The sequence below is a fragment of the Canis lupus genome, chromosome 14, assembly GCF_011100685.1.
Source record: "Canis lupus familiaris isolate Mischka breed German Shepherd chromosome 14, alternate assembly UU_Cfam_GSD_1.0, whole genome shotgun sequence".
Lineage (NCBI taxonomy): Eukaryota > Metazoa > Chordata > Mammalia > Carnivora > Canidae > Canis > Canis lupus.
Genome location: NC_049235.1, coordinates 49,998,099 through 50,020,843, shown reverse-complemented (window position 1 = coordinate 50,020,843; position 22,745 = coordinate 49,998,099). Strand labels below are relative to the sequence as shown.

Here is a 22,745-nt window from a genome sequence, read left to right as displayed (position 1 = left end):
TCCTTAACAATAAACACTGCATCACTCTGCTCCATATTCTAAGATCTAGTAGAGAACAGGAAACATATTCAGCTAATATTTACTGAACAAGTGAATGGATTCCAGAGAACCAGACTCAGAAACTAAATTTCTGTTCTGTTTTGTTTCTGCAAATAAAATCAGGAAATTTAGAACATAGTGTTTGGAGACAGTACACAATGTTATTTAGTTCTGCTCTTCTCCAACCTCCTCCAGATTTCCTCCCTCATATCTCTTTATAATATTCCTCTGTGATTGTTCACTGAAATGTGATCTCCAGGAAAGCTTCCTTGTAAAATGCCAGTTATTCCTTCCTCTGTGGTACAATTTAATTTTGCATTTATGTGGATTATAAGAATTACTATATTGCACTGCAGCCATTTGACTAATTGTCTCTAGCATCATTAGATGTGGACTATTTCAGTGATCAGAACCATGGTACAGAAACTACACCGAACCTTTACATGATATCAGGGACATCTAAAGACCATATAAAGGTTTTTTATAGATTACTTGGAGGGATTCAATGAAACTAATTTTTTAATGTATGTAAAATTTCCTGCAGACACATGCACTTTTTCTTTTTTTTTTTAAGATTTTTATTTATTCATGAGAGACACACAGAGAGAAAGAGGCAGAGACACAGTTAGAGGGAGAAGCAGGCTCCATGCAAGGAGCCCGATGTGGGACTAGATCCTTGGTCTCCAGGATCACACCCTGGGCTGAAGGCGTAGCTAAACCACTGAGCCACCTGGGCTGCCCGAACTTTTTCAAAAGAAAAGTCCATAGGTGCTTGAAAATGTTTGTTGAACTTAATTGGATCAAACTGTACATTAAACATATTTTTATCTTACAGTATTTTATTTTTTCTAATATAAACTGCAATACATTACAAGATCATGAAATCTGATATAGTGCTATTTCTAGACACTCTTTTCATAATAAAATATAAAAAGCTGGGATACAGCAAGAAAAGGATAAAGAGAAAATAACTTTTTCTCTAGAGAATGAATGTTCTAGTCTATTTCCTTTTCCTCTAGTAGGCAAGAGACTTCTCGATACTCTCTGCTGAGATGTTACCTATTATGAAATGAGAAGGAAAAAACAAAGTAATATAAAAAAAAAAGATGTAATAGTTTTGGCTTGATTCCATTGAGGCATTAAAGTCACATCAATTAAATACTCAATTTAAAAATATGTTGCTGACTTTTCTCATCAGACTTTTTTTTTTCAGTCCACTGTCCTTTATTTGAAGTTCTTGAGGTCAAATGGATTTTCAAATACTAGAATTTTCTAAATTCTACATGCTAATGTAGAATTAATGCATTTTATTAAAAATGCATTTATTTAGTATATATTAAATAGCACCCTAGCAAAATCTGGGGTAGCATCCTAAGATCTAATACACTAATAATGCTATAAAAAACTATGGATATTCAAAGCAAGATGATAAATAAAGACTAAAAATAAGCCGGTGTCAAATTTTGAAGCCAAATAAATTAAATTAGGTCAGATTTTACTTCCCTCCTCCCAAAAAATCAAAATTTTTTGGATCTTGGAATTACAGGCTTCTATTTACCTTTCACAACCAGGCTCTTTAATATAAATTTTGCAGTTGACTTCTTTGTCTTAAACTGTATCAATTTCAGACTCATAATGGAGCTTAGGAAAAGTAATCACTGCCAAATTAACAGTAGGGGAAAAGTAAAAGGTATAGGGAATGTGAAGAAAAGAAACCCAAGCATATTAAAATATTATCTACTAAAAATAATTTAGAGTTTAGAATTTATGTATGTATGTCACATATATAAACACAAATACATGTATGCACACACCAAATGAACAACAACAACAAATACAGAACATTAAAAGTTACTTTGGATGCAAATGTGTATTAAAGCACGAATGAGAAAATATGGAGCAAAAATGGGAAATGGAACGAGATTGTCATGACGCTTTCCTGACCCCTTCCTGATGTTTATACTTCCCATAAGGAGATCATATATACACTCATGAAGCAGTTAAAAAAAATTAAAGGATCAAAACTTTCTGTTTATAGTGGTTTTTAGAAAATATCTGTTCAGTGTAGACTTAGTAGTTAGATTGTCTCTAGCAGAAACTTAAGGTGTAGTATTACAGGTAGGACATTCTAGTTAAAGCCTTTTCCCCTTTGTTTTTAACAAGAGGACTGCTCTCTAAATAATGTCCTTTTCAAAAATTGTTGGGAAGTGAGAGATAAGCAGTATAAGCATCCTATTAAAAAGTAATTTCCAATGACTAGAAGCAAAATATACTTAAGATAAAAATATGAAAAATAAAAAAGCATTATCTAATGCCTATCACTTACATAACTCAAAATGCTTTTTAAAAAATATTAATAGTACTGTAAACAGTAAGAGCCTCCTAAAGAACAAATTAATCAAAACATGGGAACCTAGTTCATTCATAGAATGTTTCATTATTACAAAAATGTGTGCCATCTATTAATTGTTATCAGTTATCATTTATAATAAAAATAAAACTTGCTTAGTCACACATTTATAAATCAGGTTTACATAGGGGAAGGGAAGGAAAAATAAAATGAGGAGAAAACAGAGAGGGAAGCAAACCATAAGAGACACTGAACTCTAGGAACCAAACTGAAGGTTGCTGGAGGGGAGGTAGGTTGAGGGAAGGGATAATTGAGTGATGGGCATTAAGGAGAGCACTTGATGTGATGGGCACTGGATGTTAAATGCAATGGATGAATCATTAAATTCTACCCCTGAAACTAATATGTTAACTAAATTGAATTTAAATAAATAATTTTTAAAAATTAAAAAAATAAATCAGGTTTAGCGAAGTCATTCTTGGTAATCATTCTTATGAAAGTATTTCAAACTCACAAATTACATATATAATAAAATTAATATATGTATATTATGTGTATGATATATAGTAATATATAAAGTTATATATATGCAATGTATATAATAATATACACCTATTCCTTCAATGGCATTATTCACCTGAACTCAAACTAGCAGCTAGTTCATGGGACATAATCAAATTCTACTTGCTCCTTACAGAGCAGTGACATATATCTGAAATGCTGGAGACCACATGTTCCACCAATAGATACAATATCCCTCCAAATATCCACTCTTCCTTGAAATATCTCACCATATTCTTTTATAATGAATTAGTAAAAGAAACCCCTACGGGGAAACAGCAGTACCTATCAGATCACTGATGTGATAGCTTGGGCAGTGACAGATGGCACATGTGCTTTACACATCCTCAGAGTAATATAATTATAATTGATGACTGTCATATCTTTCACATTTTCTCCAGGGAGTGTTGCTTTCCTCCTTTAACTTCTTTTGTTTGTTCCAGTCTCTCTGTATCTTTTTACCTTTAAAATTCTCTGACTTTCCATTTCTCCTTAATTCCATACCTCTTGCTCTATCTGCCTGCCTTAGAAGTCCAGTCTAGAGCAAGTAATTAAAAAAGGATATTTAAATACACTGGTGTTAGAAAATAAATAAATTCAAGCATATAGACTTTTAAAATAACAGAATACTTGATTTAGAAACATTCTAAAATAATAGGCAGCTTACTAATTACTGTGATTGTTTATATACATTAATACATGTATAAATGTGTGAAAGACTTTAACTGAACTAATGTTCACCACAAGCAAATATTATTCATCTGACTTCCTTCATTGTTATGGTTAACAGTTCACATCAGTCATGTCCTATTGATCCGGCTAATACAAATTTCTATTAATAACAGTTGTATTAAATACTTTCAAGCTTGAAATAAAAATTAATACAGAGAGATAAATAGAGACTCAAGGAAAAGAAAGGAAGGAACAGGATGGCATTTATAAAGAAAAGGGCATCACAAAAATTGTTATTATATTTTATCATTTTGAAATCATAGTAAAATGCCACTGATGACTACATCCATAAGTCTGGAAAACAGAAATATTAGGGAGCTTTTTGAAGTAAATTCATGTAATACTGAAACCCCTGAAAATTTCTCAGTGGAAATGGTTATGGAGAACTGGATGCTACAGTGGTTGCTCTTAACTGCCCCTCAATACGCACATACACATACATACAAACAATTTGAGGTGTCATTATACCATATTACAGCATATCAAGAAGCCATTCTTTGCTGGTTAATGAAAACAAATCACCGAATTGATCAATCAATTAATCAATTATCTATCTATCTATCTATCTATCTATCTATTTATTTATTTATTTAGGGAGGAAGGGCAGAGGAAGAGGGAAAGACAATCTTAAGCAGGAACTGTGTAGAGTGTGGAGCCTGATGCAGGGCTCGATCTCAGGACCTTGAGATCATGACCTGAGCTGAAACCAGGAATAGATGGCTTAACTGACTTAGTCACCCAGGTGCCCCCAAACTTATCTTTTGTTATTATAAAATAATTTCTCTCTCTTCATAGAGTTTATATATATTCCCATGAAATTTCTATAGTAAGAATTCAAAAACGCAACAGATGACTCACTGATAAAAAATTGAAAAGAGAAGGTAAAGCATACTTTATGAAGGCATTAAAAAATACTAATCCAAATTAACAGAGTAATTTCTATCTACCACTATCAGGTTCAACTATTTAAATAATACTTAAAATTTTTACAATTTCTATTATCAGGATTAGTTTCCTTATGTAAACTCACAGTTCTTATCCTAAGAAAAAGTTTCAATGTTAGTGTATATGGTTCACAGAAGTGATTTCTAACAATTCAGAGTTTGCATATAAATATGCATAGTATTCTAATGCTCCAGAAAAGGGAAGGTGAAAATATAAAAATACCTATCAATATTCTTGATACAAATCTCCTTAGAACTACACATTATCTTACAAAATGATAAATGAACTGAAGTTTTGGGAAGGTTTATAGGCAGCTGAGGGGGTACACCACCACAGAAACTTAAAAGTTTGGGACGCCTGGTTGGCTCAGCCAGTTGAGTGTCTGCCTTTGGCTCCTGTCATGACCCTGGAATCCAAGATCAAGTCCCGTATCAGGCTCCCTGTGGGGAGACTGCCTCTCTCTCTGCCTGTGTCTCTGCCTCTCCTTCTGTGTCTCTCATGAATAAATAAATAAAATCTTTTTTTTTTTTTTAAAGAAAGTTTAAAGTTAGTTTAACCATCATTATTTTAGAGTTCAGTTGTGGTCAGTGACATGTAGATTCCACACAAGTGCATGAAAATGAAGTGATGAAGTGATGTGGAATATGTAGATCAACTGTCATGAGAAAGCCCACTGAGGGGGAGGGGAAGATCACAGTCTCAATAAACAGTGACCCAAAAGGAGGGAACTTAAGAGCAAATACAAACCTCCAAGTATTTGGACAAGTTATATAGGTCAAAGTTAACAGTATGTCGGATGAATGTAAATAGGCATCACTACCAGTAAGCAAATTTTATCCATTTAGCATAGGATTCTGAAGTCATAAAAAATGAATAGTAGGTATTGTCATTGTTGAATAAAATTATTCCTGATAATATGGAAAGTGAACTGAAGTTTTTTTAATTAGAATTTGTTGAAGCATGTTTCACTGTAAGAGATGAACTACAGTTGATCCTTGAAATGTATAGGGATTAGAGGGACCGACATATATTTTTTGACTCTTCCAAAACTTAAATACTAATAGCCTACTTTTGACTAGAGGCCTTACTGATAACATAAACAATTCATTAACCTGTATTTCATATAGATTATGTATTATATACTGCATCCTTAAAATAAAGTGAGCTAGAGAAAAAAATGTTAAGAAAGTCATAAGGATGAGAAAATACATTTACAGTACACTGTGCCGTATTTATTTTAAAAACCCACATTTGAATGGACTCCTGTAGTTCAAATCTACACTGTTCAAGGGTCAACTGTAGTATTTTTCCTTTAAATCTCTCTGCTGAACACCATGTACTTTGCACATTATCTTTTCCTAAAATTCTAAGTCCCTTTCTCTGATTTTTCCATATACCTTAAGTATTCACCTCCACTTTTCATACACCTTAAATGTTCATCTCCACTTTGAATGGCAACCATGACCCCACACCACTCCCTGTTTCTCATCTAGCAAACTCTGCCCTGCCATATATCTATGCCAAACATTTGAAGTCTTCCATAGGTTTATATTATAGAAACTACAGAAGAATATTCAAGATTGAACATTTGAAAAAGCTATACAGCTACTAAATATAATAAAGTTCATAAATGAAGCTAGCTCATTATTTCCTTCCTTCTCTAACAGCATCTTAATTTATCTTGGAGCTACTCCCACACAGCACGTTTCTTTCTCTTCCTTCACTCACAGATGTTGCATAGTTTTCCCTGTATTTCTAGGTTCTTACCCACTTCTCATATTCTCCCCTTTTAGAACCAGTATATTTTAAGGTTTGTTAACAGTTACAAGAGATATCAAGAATAATTCCACATTTGGATTAAATATCTTATGAATTTCAGCATCACCTTTTTGCAGGAAGGACCGACCGCTAAGGTCATTCTAGCAAAGATCTAATCATTTCATAAAGGAGAGCAGAAAAACTGCCCTCTCATATAATCTACTCACTAGAACTTCTATTTTCTTCATTCTTATCAGAAAAACCCTAGTGGGGGAGGTGATATATTATATCATGACCTACTTATTTTTTAACTGCAAGTTAGTATCTTTTAATCCCCTTTACCAGTTTTTCCCAGCTCTCCACCTTCTGCCTCTTGGCAATGACCAATCTGTTCTCTGTATCTATGAGCTTATTTTTATTTTTAGTTTTTTTAGATCATTCTTTTTATGGCTGAATAGTATTCCATTCCATATATATGTATATACATATACACACATACACACATACCACATCTTCTTTATCCATTCATCCATCCATAGCTACTTAGATTGTTTCCATATCCTTGGCTACTGTAAATAATGCTGCAATGAACATGGTACTGCATAATTACCAGAACTTCTATTTTCCTCATTGTCATCAGAATGACCATTTAACAAACCTGAACCTAGCTAATTTTTTTAAAATATTTTTTTTAATTATGGAGAGGAAAACAGGTTGCAAAGTTGGAAGCTACCAAAAAAAAAAAAAATCAGCACTGTTAACTTTATAAACTTCAAATGAGAAAACAGAATATAAAAATTTTTCAGGGATCTCTGGGTGGCGCAGCGGTTTAGCGCCTGCCTTTGGCCCAGGGCGCGATCCTGGAGACCCGGGATCGAAATCCCACGTCGGGCTCCTGGTGCATGGAGCCTGCTTCTCCCTCCTCCCTCTGCCTATGTCTCTGCCTCTCTCTCTCTCTCTCTCTCTCTCTCTGTGTGTGATTATCATAAATAAATAAAAATTAAAAAAAATTTTCATATCCTGAAGTGTTCCATGTTTAAAAAAACAATATATTTTTCTACCATAATAATTATTATTTTTATAATTGAAACTTTTAGTATTAAAAATCAGATATTCCAGTAAAGCTTAAATATCGTTGTTTTCACATATAACTAGATATTAATCACTCTAAAGTGTCTCTTAATTTTTCCATTAGTAGTATCATTTTTGGTTATTAAGTTAAAGTCACTCTTTTACATAAAATTGTTTAAGAGATTATTAAAATATGGGATGACCCATGTTCTTTATAAGTATAAGGAGCAAACAGAAAGAAAGACAGGATAAAGTATGCTTATAACATGAAAGAGTTGGAAATTATGAAGTGACTTGTGAGGGATTTTAAATCATACTATAAAAGGGAGCCTGGAGTTAAGAAAAAAATTCAAACTAGTTACTATTAGAGATACAGTACAGGATAAAATTGAAAATAGGGCAAATATTTTATTCTCAGCATGCTAACTAAAATTGTAGGCTGAACTATATCTTACACACATGCTTCGAAGATAAATATTAATGAATAAAATAATATTTTATTCCATACTGGCAAATCAGAAAAAAAATCTACAATAGCAAATCAGCCTAGGTTTTTGTTGTTGCTGTTTTCTTTTGTTTGTCTGCTTTGTGACCTCAATAAAATTAGAACTCTCTGAGCATTTTTTCCTAGGCTCATAAGTTAAGTACTACTGGCATTCTCCAGGTTCACAGCCATCCTGATCACACCAATGGATCTACAAGTCTTTCTTTTCTCACAGATGGGTAAAATTTCACTATGTACTGGACCAACACAGCAATTTATTAATACCTTTCTTTTTTTAAAAAAGATTTTATTTATTTATTCATGAGAGACACAGAGAGAGAAGCAGAGACACAGGGAGAAGCAGGCTCCCCAAGGGGAGCCTGATGCGGAACTTGATTGCAGGACCCCAGGATCACAACCTGAGTCAAAGGCAGATGCTGAGCCACCCAGGTACCTGTTAATACCTTTCTAATGTACTTTACATATCATTTTAATTTTTTATATATTGATCACATGTCCTATCCCTTGATATTTCCAGTGCTAAGAACAGTGAATTTATTTATACTTAATTATTAAATAAGTTAGTATTTCTAATTGACCTCAAGTTCTGATTTATTTAAAAAATCAAAGTCTCTTCATTTATTGAATGAAGTTATGTGTAGGATTTTATGAGATCTCATGCAAAATGAATTCAGATTTATATTTCCTATTGTATATTCCTAAAAGGAAGCAACCTCAATGATAAGAACAGAGAAATTATTAAGAACAAGTGTCATTGCTTGAGCCAAGTAAGAAAAAAGGTCACAATCCCTCATCATTTACAATGTTGTCTGGAAATTATGTTACTATTAAGAAAACATTTATTTTTAAAGATACACTGCCTGGTATCAAAGTATGTCTGATCACAAGTGTTCATATTTTAGATGATAGTGTTCATATTTACATTCATCTCACTGATGAATTCCTAAAGTATCGTATAAAGCATTTTTTTTTAATTTAGGAGAATAAGAAAAATTTAAAAGTTTAAGGTGTTTGTTACCCTGCTGCTGTGTTTTATAGGGAATAAGTCATGATACTTGGATTAAGACATGGGATGAATGAAAATTTAAAATATCATTTTTAATCAATATCTTATCTTTATAATTCTTTTTGCCCAGTACAGAGCACAGTTTTTTGGCCACTGTAGGTACTTCTAAATATTTTAAAATTAAAATCTGTTTAGGGAGTATGAAAGGTTCATTTATTATAAATGGTCAGAGATGGAGCTTTTATAGATAGCCTATGTATCTCTATGACCTGGAAATATAATCATCTGAAAAAAAAATTAAACAATAACAATAAAAAATACTTTCTGGGGGCCTGATTATCTACCAAAAGCCAACTTTTACATACTCTGGTCTGTGACTCTAGTGTTAAGAATATACAAACAATATCTTCCAGACTCTCTGGCAATAGGCATCACCTGAAGGTATGTTGACTTTCTTCCCATGGCTCAAAAAAACTGTTCATATTTCATCCCACATTAAAGACGAAAAGTTCCTTTAAGGGACTTTAAATGCTTTGCCTATTTTTGAACTTTATGTAAATGGAAATCTACTTTCTGTGTTTTATGTTTTGTTTCTTTAGTTAAATATTATGTCTAAAAGATTCATCAATTTTGCTTTAGATTATTTAGTCTATATTATTACTATTTCTATATACAACTTCTATAGATGAATATATCACAAATTATTTATTCAATGTAACATTGATAGTCATTTCAGTTGTGGCCAGTATTGGAATATTCCAAAGATAACTTTTGTAAGCATTTGTGTTCAGTGTTCTAAAGATATATATCCATAATTGTGAGTTATTAAAGATATATATCTATAATTATGAATAATTAAATCACAGAGTATGCATATCTTCAAGTGTTCTACATAATAGCACACTCTTCTACAAAGTGTACAAATTTGCACACCAACTCAGAAATACATGAAAGTTTTAATTGTGGGACACCTGGGTGGCTCAGCAGTTGAGCTTCTGCCTTTGGCTCAGAGCATGACCCTGGGATCCGGGATCAAGTCCCACATCGGGCTCCCTGCACGTCTCTGTTTCTCTCTGTGTGTCTCTCATGAATAAATAAGTAAAATCTTAAAAAAAAAAAAAAAAAAGAAAAAGAAAGTTTTAATTGCTCCATAAGCTCTATAAGACTTTCTAATTTTGGTCATATTTTTGTGTAGAGGTATCATATAGTTTTAATCTGCATTTCCAAAAATGTTAATAAGATTAAAAAACTTTTTAATCTTATATAAATAAGTAGCAAGTTCAAGAGGACTAAATATATTAGCATGTTTAGGATTCTTGACTTATCTAGGAAGAGATAAAAGTACTAACATCTGATAATTCAAAAATGTATGTTGTAATTTCTGCTATGCTAAAAGAAGATACAATTACTTGTCTGCTAGAGGAAAAAATAGAATGATAAAAATAATCAACTCAAAGTAACTAAAGAAAGGTGAGAAAAAGGAACATATTACAGATGGGGAAAATTTTAAAAATAGTACCATGGCAAATTTAGATTCTAAAGTCTCAATTATTCTATTAAATGTAAAATTCTATATATTCTAATTAAATGCAAACATATTAATAACAATTAAAATTTAGTGAAAAATAGTTTCAGGAGACATACAAAATGCATGGATTTATAATTTCAGAATGAAAGGATAGAAAAACATACACTACACATAAACTAACAAAATGAAAGCTGGTATAGCTATATTAATATTAGGGCAAAAGTTTTAAAGTAAAAAGGTAATAGGTATTTTAAAAATAAATTTTATAGTGATATAAAGTTTAATTCAACAAGTATATGTTTAATTCAACAAGTATATATAATATTTGTAAATTTGTATGAACCTAATAGCAAAGCTTTAAAACATAACAAAGCAAAAATAATAGAACTAAAAAGTGTATAAAGAATTTCACAATTATACAAGGTATTTTAACCCATGTTTCATCATAATTGATAGGACAATAATATGAATAGTAATAAACATAAATTTTGAGTAATATCTATTAATAAACTTCATCTAATCAACCTCCACCTAATTAATAACATAGAACATTGCTGGTAACATCCTCAAAACAAATTCACTGCAGAAGAAAATACTTTGCAGAACAGAACAATATCCAAACAAAATTCTCAAGTGAACGTTAAATATTTATCAGATCTTAGAGTATGCCTCACCAAAAATCAGGTCTCAAGAACTAATGTGTTGAAATCATCCTGAATAGCTTCTCCGGCCAATTGCAAAGTTAGTAATTTTAAAATCCTTACAAATGTGGATATAAGCAATGTAGTTCTAAATAATCTATTGGGTCAAAGAAGCCGTATAAGGAAGAATTAGGAAATAATTTTAATCAAATTATACTGTTTTCAATGTATGTAAGTGAAACCAGAATGGATATTTGATTTAAAAATAAAACTATAAAAATATTTTTGATGAATATGGATCTTTAAAATGAATATTATATTTGACAATACTACTAAATAAAGAATATAGATAAAATTATTTCTTTGATGTGATATTTCAGTTAAACAGGAAAATGTTCTTGTTACTAGGAGAACATATCTTGGGACACTTGGTTGGCTCAGTGGTTGAGTGTCTTCAGCTCAGGGTGTGATCCTGGGTTCTTGGGATTGTGTTCCACATTGGGCTCCCTGCATGGAGCCTGCTTCTCCCTCTGCCTGTGTCTCTGCCTCTCTCTGTGTCTCTCATGAATAAATAAATAAATAAAATATTTAAAAAGAATAAAAAGGAGAACATATCTTTAACTATTTTCAGCAATCACTGTCATAATATCTAAAATTATTTTTAAATGTTTCAGAAAATACACACCTACCTACTGATGAAAGAGGATAAATAAGACAAAAAATTAACAATTTGTAAAGGTGTACATCTATTTCTTGATTTTTAAAATTTGCCTCTATATCCATAATTTTTCAAAATAAGATTCTGAGAAAAATTTTGAGGGATGAAGCTCAAGCTGTGCTCAGAGGCAAATATATAGCCTTCAAATGGACATACTGATAAAGAACAAAAAGTAAAAATCTCAATAATCAAATCAAGAATCTAAAGGAAGAAAAGCAAATTATACATAAGACACAATCGGATATCAATAATTTAGAATGCAAATATCCAAAAGACGGTACAAAGCCAAAGTATGGTTCTTTAAAAAGATTAATGAAAGTGAAAAACCCATGGCAATGCAGATAATACAAACGTAAAACGTAAAAAATAAACCACTTTACGAATATATAAGGGAGATATTTCTGTACATCTTACAGATGTTAATTAAGGTAATTTCTAAAGATATTCTACAGATAGCAAAAAATAATACTGTTTTGGCCTAAATTGTACCCCCAAATTCATATGTTGAAATCCTAATCCTCAATACCACAGAATGTGGCTTCATTTGGGGAAAAAAAAAAAGTCTTTGCAAATCTAACCAACTGAGGTTAGTTTACCCTAATTCAATACTATTGAAAGTTCTAATAGGAAAGCGAAGTTTGGACATATACTGACAGATACTGATAGAGGGAAAATGATGCAAAGAAACAGAGAGAATGCCATTTATAAGAAACAAGTGAGACTAGTAGCATCTTCTAGAGAGGCTTGGAACAGATGCTTTCCCAAAAGAAACTAATATTGGTAATATCTTGATTTTGAACCTTTAGCATCCAGAAATGTGAGACAATTTTGTATGTTAAGACACCAAATGGTGGTTTTTTGTTATGGCAGCCCTAGTAAATTAATACAGATTATATAAACATTTTTTGCCAATATATTTAAAATGTTGATAAAATAGGAGGGCCTCAGTGCCTGAGTCAGTCAAGCACCTAAATCTTGATTTCAGCTCAAGTCATGGTCTCAGAGTGAGATTAAGCCCTGTACTGGGCTCTGGGCTGAGCATGGAGCCTACTTAAGATTCTCCCTCTCCTTCTCCATGTGTCTCAGCCCCTTCTCTCTTTCTCTCTTACTCTGTGTCTCTCAAAAAAAAAAAAAAGTCATAAAAATTTAAATAAATAAAATATTGATAAAGTAGACAAATTCCAAGAAAGGTACATTAAAAAATAAAACAAAGATGAATATAAAATCAGATGTTTCATAATTTTAAGGAAAAGGAATCCATAAATAAAACCCTTCTCACAGAGACATTTCAAGATTTATCCATTCAATGGATCGCTTCAGTAATAAATTCTTCCAAATAGGTAAAACTTATACCAACATTACTCAAATTTTGGTTTTTCATATGTCATGTGATTTTTTTCCTCTAATATGCTGATATTATAATGTGACATGTGTATCAGGCTTGAATTACCAGGATAAATCCCTCTTTGTTGTACTATATTATTGTTTATATATTGTTCAATATGATTTGCTAATATTTTGCAAAGGATATTTACACCTAAAATTAATGAAGGACATTGGTTTGTAGTCTTTCTTTGTAATATCTTTGTTTTGTTTGGGTTTTGTCTTCAAAACTATTAACTGGAAAGTGTTCTCTCCCTTCCTACTATTTGACATGTTAATGTAGAAACAGTAATATTTCTTTGTTGAATGTTCATTAGAATTTTCCTGTGAAGCCATTTGGGCCTGAAGGTTAATTTATTGAAAGACTTTCAATTAATTAGATTTCTTTAATAGATATAAGACCAATCACATTATTCACAATTTACTCTTGAGTAAGATTGGCTAGTTTGTACCTTTGAAGGAATTTTTCCATTTCATCTAAGTTGAATTTATGGGCATAAAGCTAACTGCAATATTCTCTTATTATCCTTTTAATATCTATAGGATCTGTAGCACTCACTTCAAATTTGAAACTTTTGTGATTTCTCTCTTTTTTTCAGGATTAGTCTTGCTAGAAGTTCATTAATTTTTAATATATTTTTTAAGAAATAGCTTTTGGTTTTATTTGATTTCTCTATTTGTTTTCTGTTTTCAATTTCATTGTTTTCTTATTTTTATTATTTCCTTCTTCCAGCTTGCTTTAGAATTCAGGTTTATTTTCATTCTTCTCATTGTCCAAATGGTGGTCTCATCTTCTTTTTTCATGATCCCCTGTAGGTAAGTCAATGCTCACAAAATCTCCTCCCTTGTAAGCACCAGTATTTTCTCATATATGGTAGTTGCCTGCCTGATACCTTGGTTTTCTAATGAGTTCAGAAAGTTGTGGCTTTGCAGATTATCTGGAGTGCTCGTTTTTCCACCTTTCTACATCCTGGGTGGATGTCAGAAATGTCTTTCAAAAATATTTTTCTACATCCTTTTTAAATTGGATAATTTCTATTTATCTTCAGCTTCACTGACCCTTTTATTCATAATCATTATTCCATTATGATCAGTGATTTTTTAAAATTTCAAATATATTTTTCAATCCTAAAATCTTTGTGTTTTTTATGATTTCTTTTTTATAATTACCGATTTTCAGCTGAGATTTCCTATCCATTCATTCATTACAAGCACATTTTCCTTTACCATATTAAGCACAATTTATATTCTTTAATAATCCCACCATCTAAGATATCTAAGGCTGGACTCAGTTGATTTTCTTCTCCTTTGGGAATAGTCACATTTTCCTGGTGATGGTGGTGGTGGTTCTCTTTCTCCTTCTTGTTTATTGTCTTTATTCAATGATTTATGAATTAGGCAGTTTCCTCATCTAGCAAGTAGAAATAAGCTCCTCTGGGTTCTTCTTATATTAAGTAATTTTGGAATTTATTTTGGATACTGTGAAAATTGTGTGGTAGAAAATTTGGTATCATTATATTACACTAAAAGGCTTTAATCTATTTTTAGGAAATAATTCATTTGATTAGGCTTAAATTACAATTTCTGTCTCACCTGAAATAGGTAGCAACTAAGTTCTCAGGATGATTTTTTTTAACCTTTTAGCCAGGATGCTTACTGTGTTCTTTATGGATGAGGTAGAGACTTAGGTAGGGATTATACACAGAACACTACATTCTCTCCTTTCCAAGAGTCTCTTCTCACTCTCTAGCATAGGGCATGGGCTTTTTATTACAGCTTCAGCTGTCTTTCTCTGTGCTGTGAACAAGGCCCACTCTCACGCCCAAATCCACAAAAATGGGACTCAGCTATGCCCGTATCTTTCTTCAAGTTTCAACTTCCCGCAAAAATCTGCCTGCTTTTGTTCACTCTCTGGAGTCCTCCGTAGTTGTATTTCTTATTTTTTAGTTTGTTTCTTGCATTAGTCTAAGGTTTATTCATATTATATTTGGGACAATATTAGAGGTTTACCCTGCCAAATCATCACAGATCTTCACAGATTCTCTTTTTAATGTCATTTTCTATTTAACCCATCAGTTGCATTATAAAATCTGATGATAATCTCTTTTATTTCCAAATATTTTATTGCTTTTTCTTTTTCCTGTTATTCTTTTACATCTGGCCTGATAGTTTTTTACAGTTTCTTATTTCCTTTTTGGTTAATGGTTTTTAAAGATTTTTTTTAAATTTTTTATTTATTTATCCATGAGAGACACAGAGAGAGCGAGAGAGAGGCAGAGACACAGGCAAAGAGAGAAGCAGGTTCCATGCAGGGAGCCCAATGTGGGACTTGATCTCTGGACTCCAGGATCAGGACTTGGGCTGAAGGTGGTGCTAAACCGCTAGAGCCACGGTTTATGGTTTTTAAATCTGTATTTTAATTCTTCAGGCCATTTAAAAACAATTGTTTTATATTCTATATTAAATAATTCCAATATCAAGATATAGAAATCTAAATACGTTGTTTGTTAATTTTGTTCATTTTCACTCATGGGGGCTTTATTCCTTATGTATTTGCTAAACTTTTTTATACACTCATATTAGGATTTTTTTAAGGGAGACTATTTGAATTCGCTTCTGTCAGATGTCTTCCACTTTTATAACAGGTCTTCCTCAATTTTTCTGTTTAGAATTTTTTGGACCTTGAAATTAGAGTATATTTAGTATACAATTAATGTGGGGAAGGCCTATGGTTAGAAATTATCAGTACCAGTTTTTTCGGTTTCTCATTCTGAATGTACCCAAAATAGACATCCTGTTATCTTCTTTTGCTCACACATTTTTCTATCACCCCTTTGTTGACACTATAGATCTTTGAGGGTTCTTGCTTTATATGTGGGCCTAAATTCCAAACTTGTCATTTGTAAGAACCCCTAGATATATTAATTTTACCATAGCACCTTTATTTTCAAAAAAAAAAATTTAAGGATTTATTTATTTTAGAGAGGGGTGGGGAGAGGGAGAGATAGAAAGTATAGGAGGAAGAGGCAGAGGGAGAGGAGGAGAGAGTCTTAAGTAGACTCTGCAATGAGCACAGAATGCAGAACCTGACACAGGTCTCAATCTTGGGATCTTGAGATCAAGACCTGAGCCAAAACCAAGAGTTGGTTGCTTAATTGACTGCATCACCCAGGCACTTCTCACCACAGAGTCTTTAAAAGTCAAGCCAATAAATAAATAAACAAACAAACAAACTCAAGTCTAGCTCCTCGTAAAAGCAAATGTCCCATAGCAACCACAGATTCCATACCTGTTTACTATTTTGGTTATGTTTCCCAATTTGCTTAAACTCAGCTATTAATTTTATAGCTATTTGATTGAATTTTTCTGCACCTACATGGTCTATAATAATAGTATTTTTCAGAATATCTAGCACACCATATGAGAGAAGTCGTTCTATACTTAAAGAACTCAGGATTCTCTGTCTACTCTTTAAATTTAGTGTTTTCCTTCAAATTAATAGAAAATGTCATGAAACTAGATAAATGAGTCTTACTGCAAACTCTTGCTAACTCATCAATGATTTATTCATATCCAATTGATTGCCTCTTCTACTTTAAGTTCCCAATTCCTTTCAGCAGAAAATCCTGCCTACTATTATCTGAGGCCATCCAATATTGTTTATCGTTTCCATTTTTCTTCCTTAAAATATCTGTATTTTCATTTTCTCTCTTACCTTCAGTCTATAAGATTAATTCTGATATTTGTGCACTACTTTCAACCTTCCTATCATCTTCACAATCATTATGCTTTAATATTATTTTCACCATGCTTTTTAATATTCAGTCTTTCCATGCTATCTCGCTGAGCACTACAGTTTTCACTCTCTTAAATCTCTTTTTTTCACCAAGTTTTTAAATTCCAGCTAGTTAACATGCAGTGCAATATTAGTTTCAAGTGTACAATTTAGTGACTCAACATTATATACAACACCTGATGGTCATCACAAGTGCCCTCCTTAATCCCTATCACTTATTTAATCCTCTTGCCTACCTCCCCTCCAATAACTATCAGTTTGTTCCCTATAGTTAAGAGTTTCTTGGTTTGCCTTTCTTTTTTCCCATTTTCATTTGTTCTGTTTCTTAAATTCCACATGAGTGAAATCATATATTTGTCTTTCTCTGACTTATTTCACTTAGCATAATACTCTCTAGCTCCATCCACATCATTGCAAATGGCAAGATTTCATTCTTTTTTATGGCTGAGTAAAACTCCTTGTATATGTGTATGTATGCGAGTATTTTCTTTATTTATGTATATACATATATATTGTCTTTATCCATTCATCAGATTATGATGTGGAGTAAGGGGAACCCCTCTTACACTGTTGGTAGGAATGCAAACTGGTACAGCCACTCTGGAAAACAGTATAGAGGTTCCTCAAAAAGCTAAAAATAGGACTACCCTACAATACAGCAATTGCACTACTAGGTATTTACCCAAAGGATACAAAAATACTGATTCAAAGGGATACATGCATCCTAATGTTTATAGCCTCATTATAAATAATAGCGAAATCATAGAGCCAAAATGTCCATCTCCTAAATCTCTTCTTAAGCTTACTACCCCTCTAAGCAGTACATTCCCCTTTCCCTACTATCAAAATATTTTGGAAAAAAAGTCTTCTCTTCAGCATCACTCACTTCATTTGAAACTGTATGGACACAATTTCACCAATGATTCACTCATCCCAGTCCTTTGGCCTTTTCTCATCTTAACCTTGCTGCAAGATCAAAATCATCTTATATAAATCTCATGTCATTAACTCTTCTTCCCTTGGGAAATCTCCTTTTACTAATCCATTTTCTCATTCTTGTCTTTATTAAAAATGTAGCCATTCTTCAAGTTTGCAGGTTTTACTATGAAGCATCTATCCCCATAACTCTACACTACATCACATATTGATCTCTTCTCAGAACACGATTCAAAAATACTACCTCCAGGCCTAAGTCCCTCCTCTTCTGACAGTCATTTAAACAGAGACAGCTGAAGATATTCTTTATTCCTCCCTCATCCTGGCCATCCAAGCAGTTGCCTGAGATAATTCTACTTCCACAAATTATCTTTCATTCCTACTATCATCACTTTGCTTCATAGTCACACCACCTAATTAGTCTCTTAATTTGTCTACTTGACTCTTCCTTCAATCCATTCTGCACACTGAAGCTTAGTTAACTTATCAAGTAGATAGCTCTGATCATATCTCCACCATCCTGCTCAGAAACTTTCTTTTACCATTCTCTGGGGGGGGGGGGGCTGGGGGGGGGAACAAAACAAAACTGATTGGCAACAGGGAATTCCATAATCTGAGCCTCACTTAACCTCATAAGCAGTTCATTCTGATTCACTTAAGGTACTCTGGGTACCAATCAATTCAGACTCACCATTTGATCACAATGTCTTAGTCAAGACTCTGACTTCAAGAAACAGAAACCAACTCAAGCTAGTCCAAACAAAGGAGAATCTATTGAAAGGGCACAGAATCGTTAAACAGGACCAAAACAGAGTTAAATCACATGAAGCATGGAGATAAAGCTTAGGAAACTATTAAAGATTGAAGCAATCTCTATGCTTTTCAGGAGCAAATCTACCAAATATATCTTCCACTGCCCTCTCTGTGATATTTCTATGAATCCTCTCTCTACCATTCTACCTCAATGCCTTTGTTTCTTCTAAGTTTCAAAAAAGAGACTACTATTGGCAGCTGACCAACCAACAAAATGACTCTAGTCCAGAGAAGGAGTCTTAAGCTGGGCAGGGAATAAAAAATGTGTTAATTTGAGAACATACACTGTGTTTCCTGTTTTTGAGCTATTTTTATATTGTACATTCTACCTGTGATTAAATGTATGTCCCCGAACCCTTCCATCTTCCCAAATACCCCAAATTACTCATCCTTCAAGACCCCCACAAATGCTACATCCTCCTTAAAGTTTTTCCTGACTTCTCAACTGAAAGTAATCTCTCCGTCCTATGAGCTTCCATAGCTCTTGCTCTGCCTGTCTGTGGTGGCAAGTCTTATCTCCCAAATTCAGCTGAAAGCAGAAACTATAGTATTCCCCTACAATGCTTAGGTCAGTACAAGGAACACAGTAACCACTTGATAAATGTTTGCTGAATGGCAAATAGGATTCTAAAGAATAATTAAAGGCAGGAAGTGCTTCTAAACCTTAAACTGAAGTCTTTCTCAGAAAGTATGTTATATATTGTCACAAATATTCCTACAAGAGAGAAAAAATTGATGAGCATTAGAACATATCTAAAACCAATTCAAACTCAGTTAAAAAAAAAAAAAAACTGACATTGCATAAATAAATGGTCCAGGTGGCAGACACAAATGATAGACTTTGGAGAAGAAAAGCAAGAACAACAAAAAACAAAAACAAAAACAAAACTATCCAATCTTTTAATAAGAATTCACTGTAGATTTAGAGGGCTCTACTCCTATGTTAAAGCCTAACTTGTCCTAATAACTGTTTCCTAGCAACAAGACTATCATTAGTTAACCATTCTATTACTTTCCCCTAGATAGAACAGTTGTTAAACTCTGTTTGTTGGATTGCTAATCAGTGTATTAGCTTCTGCAGAGAAGATCGATGCAAATGCAGGCCAAAGATATTTACTGTAATTCCTTAGTTTCTGCTAGTCTTAGACTTCAAGTTGTATGCACTTTTACAATTCTGATGATCTAAGGGGAGAGATCCTGTGCTAGATAGGGACTGCAATCTAACATAAGAAAGTACTGTAGAGCTACTAAAGCATCTCTGCACCAAAACGCTAAGACTTATTAAAGTGTTAGCTGTTATTGCACATGGGAATGGAGGCAGAAAACTTCTGTCTCCTTTAAGACAGCTGCTCAGTTTCTCTATAGTGCACTTGACAAGTACACTAGAGTTTGGTGGGGGTAGCTTTTAGGATTAATATTCAGCATGACTTGATCTCTGCAAAGTTCATTCTGCTCACTCTGATATTTTTGTTCAATCTATTACCTCCATATCAGGTCCCTCTCTGGCTTATTAGAATAGTTTATCTTTCTCACATATTTTGAATAATACTTTCTATGTGTACACAATAAATTGTATTTGTGGTCTCTATACTCAAGGGCTTTAACTGTGAGGCATTTTCTGTATGATTCTCAGAAAAAGAAAAATAAGTAGCCTTTCAGGGTATCATTCATTTATTTATAGTAGTCCCTCTGCTCCTAGGAATTCACAATAAATTGATATTATTGTCTCTTCCTGTGATAATTTTGCTGCACATTTTTTAGCAGAATTATTTTAGGTGTTTGTGCTTTGCCTAGCCAAAATCACCACGGGATCCTTTTAATTGGATTTGTCCTAGACCTGTTGAAATTCCAGTATACTTCTTCTTTAACGTTTTTTTTTTCCCCCTAATTAAATGTTTTGGTCATAGTCCGTGGTGTCACGAAGGGATGACTTTAACCCTGTAAACCTCCATCAGGCTTTCCAAAGTTCCTTCTCCCAAAATAAGCATAATGACAGCTTTGCCATGCAAATACAGTTCTAGAAACAATGCCTAGGGATGCTCCCTTTCCAAGTAGATTATTATCCTTACTCCCTCATATATATGCATCTTTTTCTAATACTGCTTTCTATGCACTCTTTTCTTTGACAAATGCAAACAGACAGCATCTTATCCAAGTTCATGCCTATCTTTGAGCAACTATTAGTGACAAGTACATTTACCAGATATTCAATAGCAGTATGTTGAACAAAATTATTTTTGGAGAGGTTCATTTTTCTCTTTGGGCTGAAAGGTTTTTATAGAGGAGACGTTTGTGTGTTTATTGTCTATTTGACCACTGGCTTGTACAATTTAGATTTAATCATAATTTGATTCAATTACAATTATGTAGCAATGTATGTAAACATAAAAATTTTAAAACTTTTCCTTTAAAAAATGCTAAATCTGGGAGCACGTGGGTGATTCAGAATGTTAAACACCTGCCTTTGGCTCAGGTCAGGATCCCAGGGTTCTGAAATTGAGCCCCAAGTTGGGCTCCCTGCTCAGTGGGAGCCTGCTTCTCCCTCTCCTCTGCCTCTCCACCTCTCGTATCTCTCCCTCTCCCTCTCTCTCTCAAATAAATAAATAATAAAATCTTTTTTTTTTAAAGCTATAATTGATTGTTTTCCCTACACACAGAATACATAGATATTGGCCAGATGTAGCATCTTTTCCACCATTAATATATAAAGATACCAGTGAAACTTTAGGAGGCATAAAAAGGCATTTCAAGTTCATGATTAATGATGTTACACTGCCACTAGTGACTTAGTGTCATTAGTCCTTTAATTTTTCACATTGGGTCATGATATAAACCTACATGGATGCAAAACTAAACCTCAGAATCCTGGGTCACCTGGTGGCTAAGTGGTTGAGCCTCTGCCTTTGGCTCAAGGTGTGATCCTGGGGTCCTGGGATTGAGTCCTGCACCCAGCTCCCTGCTCAGCGGGGAGCTTGCTTCTCCCCCTCTGTCTGCCTCTCTCTCTGTGTGTCTCATGAATGAATGAATGAATGAATGAATAAATAAAATATTTTAAAAAAAGAATTTTGGAATCCTGATAATTCACCTCAAAACATAAGAATTCCATTTGTTTGATCCTATGGTTACATGTATACTACGTATTTTTGTGCCTCACTCTTACTTTGTGAGGAATGATTTCGCCAACCCATATTTATATTTTGAGATCCTGTCTAAAAAACACCCACTCCAGTGAGACTTTCTTAATTCCTTATTTTCATCTCTTCTTGTCTCACTCACCAAACTGTGATAACGCATACATATATTTTGCTTCCGTTGTGTTAGATATCTGTTTTATTAAACAATATGCTTATTGGGATTAGTAACTTAGTCTTTTCTTTGTATTCTTAAAGCTTCAACTAATACCTGGACAACAAAATGTATGCGGATGATTGTAAGCACATGATTCCATCTGTGATTATTTTGGAAGGCTGAGTTAATATGGTGTCTACACTGAAAGCAAATGCATATATTGTAACAGTGATCTTTTCAAATGCCATTTTAGAAGTACCATGACAATAAGTGTCAATGGTGGATTGCAACTTCAGGAGTGATTCCTGATTTAAAAGTAAGATCATTCATCCTTGTCATTGCAAGATAATTAATGTAAATTTTATTTGCATATTCTTGGCTTCATTTCGCTTCCTTCTTTAATCTTGTAATTACTCCTAGTAATACTTGGAAAAGATGACCTTAAAAGCGATTAACGTATTTGCTTAGAATAACAGAATGATTGCTTGTTTATGAGTATAGTGTTTAAATGAATAAACAATAGATTAGCCTAGGAAGAATGTTTCTCAAACTAGAAAACTGATGGACAATGCTAATACATGTCATATTTTTAAAGAATTTACTAAAATAGTAAAGGAATCTAAGCTTTTGGTAGACATTGATAAACATTTAACAATTGGACTTCAATTATATCAT

The 22,745-nt window shown here is 33.0% G+C and overlaps 1 long non-coding RNA gene across 2 annotated transcripts in view; it reads left to right on the top strand.

The window, feature by feature from the left end:
• Positions 1-8,101: 8,101 nt before the first annotated feature.
• LOC102153412 overlaps positions 8,102-22,745 on the top strand; it is a 43,792-nt gene continuing 29,148 nt past the window's right edge. Inside the window, exons 1-2 of one of the 2 annotated variants that reach the window (XR_005369234.1) lie at positions 8,102-8,390; positions 22,172-22,386. This is a non-coding gene — a long non-coding RNA (uncharacterized LOC102153412). The remainder of the gene's footprint in view (positions 8,391-22,171; positions 22,387-22,745) is intronic. The other variant, XR_005369235.1, reaches the window with a different exon arrangement.